Source organism: Idiotropiscis lumnitzeri, unplaced genomic scaffold, assembly GCF_059441095.1.
Source record: "Idiotropiscis lumnitzeri isolate Australia: NSW breed Sydney's pygmy pipehorse unplaced genomic scaffold, RoL_Ilum_1.0 HiC_scaffold_273, whole genome shotgun sequence".
Classification (NCBI taxonomy): Eukaryota; Metazoa; Chordata; class Actinopteri; order Syngnathiformes; family Syngnathidae; genus Idiotropiscis; species Idiotropiscis lumnitzeri.
In genome coordinates, this window is record NW_028283811.1 from 145001 (window position 1) to 149248 (window position 4248).

The window sequence follows — 4248 nt, forward strand, 5'->3', positions numbered from 1 at the left end:
GAGGAGGAGTGCGGGCGTGTGTCACACTTGGCCCGAATAGGAGCACCTTCCCCGGGCACAGGCGGTGCCAAGCGGCCCCTAAGTTTACCCTCATGGAAACTCCGGAGGAGGAGGGCGGGCGTGTGTCACACTTGGCCCGAATATGAGGACCTTCCCCGGGCACAGGCCGTGCCAAGCGGCCCCTAAGTCTACCCTTATGGAAGCTCCGGAGGAGGAGTGCATGCTGCCTGACAGTGAAGCCGAATAGGAGCACCTTCCCCGGGCACAGACGGTGCCAAGCGGCCCCTAAGTTTGCCCTTATGGAAGCTCCGGAGGAGGAGTGCATGCTGTGTGACAGTGAAGCCGAATAGGAGCACCTTCCCCGGGCACAGACGGTGCCAAGCGGCCCCTAAGTCTACCCTTATGGAAGCTCCGGAGGAGGAGTGCGGGCGTGTGTCACACTTGGCCCGAATATGAGCACCTTCCCCGGGCACAGGCGGTGCCAAGCGGCCCCTAAGTTTGCCCAAATGGAAGCTCCGGAGGAGGAGTGCGGGCGTGTGTCACACTTGGCCCGAATATGAGCACCTTCCCCGGGCACAGGCGGTGCCAAGCGGCCCCTAAGTTTGCCCAAATGGAAGCTCCGGAGGAGGAGTGCGGGCGTGTGTCACACTTGGCCCGAATATGAGCACCTTCCCCGGGCACAGACGGTGCCAAGCGGCCCCTAAGTTTGCCCAAATGGAAGCTCCGGAGGAGGAGTGCATGCTGCCTGACAGTGAAGCCGACTATGAGCACCTTCCCCGGGCACAGGCGGTGCCAAGCGGCCCCTAAGTCTACCCTCATGGAAGCTCCGGAGGAGGAGTGCGGGCGTGTGTCACACTTGGCCCGAATATGAGCACCTTCCCCGGGCACAGACGGTGCCAAGCGGCCCCTAAGTTTGCCCAAATGGAAGCTCCGGAGGAGGAGTGCACGCTGTGTGACAGTGAAGCCGAATATGAGCACCTTCCCCGGGCACAGGCGGTGCCAAGCGGCCCCTAAGTTTGCCCTTATGGAAGCTCCGGAGGAGGAGTGCATGCTGTGTGACAGTGAAGCCGAATATGAGCACCTTCCCCGGGCACAGGCGGTGCCAAGCGGCCCCTAAGTTTGCCCAAATGGAAGCTCCGGAGGAGGAGTGCGGGCGTGTGTCACACTTGGCCCGAATAGGAGCACCTTCCCCGGGCACGGGCGGTGCCAAGCGGCCCCTAAGTTTGCCCAAATGGAAGCTCCGGAGGAGGAGTGCATGCTGCCTGACAGTGAAGCCGAATATGAGCACCTTCCCCGGGCACAGGCGGTGCCAAGCGGCCCCTAAGTCTACCCTAATGGAAGCTCCGGAGGAGGAGGGCGGGCGTGTGTCACACTTGGCCCGAATAGGAGCACCTTCCCCGGGCACAGGCGGTGCAAAGCGGCCCCTAAGTCGGTAAAGGTTGAAATAAGTAAATAAATACAAAAAGGACGAGGGGGGAAAAAAAAAGGCAAAAACGTATAAAATTCCCCCATTCATTTCAATGGGCTCGGCCGAATTGGGCTTGCGGGACCGCCGAGGGCACGCCGGAGGGCGGTTGAGTCGGTAAAAGTTGAAATAAATGAATAAATACAAAAAGGACGAGGGGGGGGAAAAAAAAGGCAAAAACGTATAAAATTCCCCCATTCATTTCAATGGGCTCGGCCGAATTGGGCTTGCGGGACCGCCGAGGGCACGCCGGAGGGCGGTTGAGTCGGTAAAAGTTGAAATAAATGAATAAATACAAAAAGAACGAGGGGGGAAAAAAAAAGGCAAAAACGTATAAAATTCCCCCATTCATTTCAATGGGTTCGGCCGAATTGGGCTTGCGGGACCGCCGGGGGCACGCCGGAGGGCGGTTGAGTCGGTAAAAGTTGAAATAAATGAATAAATACAAAAAGAACGAGGGGGGGAAAAAAAAGGCAAAAACGTATAAAATTCCCCCATTCATTTCAATGGGTTCGGCCGAATTGGGCTTGCGGGACCGCCGGGGGCACGCCGGAGGGCGGTTGAGTCGGTAAAAGTTGAAATAAATGAATAAATACAAAAAGAACGAGGGGGGGAAAAAAGGCAAAAACGTATAAAATCCCCCCATTCATTTCAATGGGCTCGGCCGAATTGGGCTTGCGGGACCGCCGAGGGCACGCCGGAGGGCGGTTGAGTCGGTAAAAGTTGAAATAAATGAATAAATACAAAAAGAACGAGGGGGGAAAAAAAGGCAAAAACGTATAAAATTCCCCCATTCATTTCAATGGGCTCGGCTAAAATGGGCCTGCAGTACTGCCGAGAGGCCGCCGGAGGACGCCCTAGTAGGCAAACGTTGATCCCCACACACGAGGGGTCAGTTAGGCGACCAGGGGTAGCGTTTAGGCGACCAGGGGTAGCGTTTAGGTGACCAGGGGAAGCGTTTAGGCGACCAGGGGTAGCGTTTAGGTGACCAGGGGTAGCGTTTAGGCGACCAGGGGTAGCGTTTAGGCGACCAGGGGTAGCGTTTAGGCGACCAGGGGTAGCTTTTAGGCGACCAGGGGTAGCTTTTAGGCGACCAGGGGTAGCGTTTAGGCGACCAGGGGCGTTGCAGTTCCGCCGAATTGCATTAGGGGCGCTGCAGTAGGCAAACGTTCTTCCCCCCTAGTCAGAGGGTCATTTGCCTACTTCCCAGGTTTACCCGGGTTTTCCAAAACACCTGGGGCACATTTTCAGGGATCACGTTTTTAGAAACAAAAATATTCATAATTTCTTCTAAGTCCCCTTTCCAGCGGGGAACTTTGAAACATTGTATCCGACCACTGAAGGCTGTTGGCGGGCACGGCGCGGCAAACAGCCCGCACTCAGGCATGGAGCTCCGGGGAAAGTTGCCTAATTTCTTCTAAGTCCCCTTTCCAGCGGGGAACTTTGAAACATTGTATCCGACCGTGGAAGGCTGTTGGCGGGCACGGCGCGGCTCATAGCCGGCCCTCAGGCACGGAGCTCCGGGTGAATTTTCACAAATTTCTTCTAAGTCCCCTTTCCAGCGGGGAACTTTGAAACATTGTATCCGACCGTGGAAGGCTGTTGGCGGGCACGGCGCGGCTCATAGCCGGCCCTCGGGCACGGAGCTCCGGGTGAATTTTACAAATTTCTTCTAAGTCCCCTTTCCAGCGGGGAACTTTGAAACATTGTATCCGACCGTGGAAGGCTGTTGGCGGGCACGGCGCGGCTCATAGCCGGCCCTCGGGCACGGAGCTCCGGGTGAATTTTTACAAATTTCTTCTAAGTCCCCTTTCCAGCGGGGAACTTTGAAACATTGTATCCGACCGTGGAAGGCTGTTGGCGGGCACGGCGCGGCTCATAGCCGGCCCTCGGGCACGGAGCTCCGGGTGAATTTTCACAAATTTCTTCTAAGTCCCCTTTCCAGCGGGGAACTTTGAAACATTGTATCCGACCGTGGAAGGCTGTTGGCGGGCACGGCGCGGCTCATAGCCGGCCCTCAGGCACGGAGCTCCGGGTGAATTTTCACAAATTTCTTCTAAGTCCCCTTTCCAGCGGGGAACTTTGAAACATTGTATCCGACCAAAGGAAGGCTGTTGGCGGGCGCGGCGCGGCTCATAGCCGGCCCTCGGGCACGGAGCTCCGGGTGAATTTTACTCAATTCTTCTAAGTACCCTTTCCAGCGGGGAACTTTCAAACATTGTATCCGACCACTGAAGGCTGTTGGCGGGCGCGGCGCGGCTCATAGCCGGCCCTCAGGCACGGAGCTCCGGGTGAATTTTCACAAATTTCTTCTAAGTCCCCTTTCCAGCGGGGAACTTTGAAACATTGTATCCGACCGTGGAAGGCTGTTGGCGGGCACGGCGCGGCTCATAGCCGGCCCTCGGGCACGGAGCTCCGGGTGAATTTTCACAAATTTCTTCTAAGTCCCCTTTCCAGCGGGGAACTTTGAAACATTGTATCCGACCGTGGAAGGCTGTTGGCGGGCACGGCGCGGCTCATAGCCGGCCCTCGGGCACGGAGCTCCGGGTGAATTTTTACAAATTTCTTCTAAGTCCCCTTTCCAGCGGGGAACTTTGAAACATTGTATCCGACCGTGGAAGGCTGTTGGCGGGCACGGCGCGGCTCATAGCCGGCCCTCGGGCACGGAGCTCCGGGTGAATTTTCACAAATTTCTTCTAAGTCCCCTTTCCAGCGGGGAACTTTGAAACATTGTATCCGACCGTGGAAGGCTGTTGGCGGGCACGGCGCGGCTCATAGCCGGC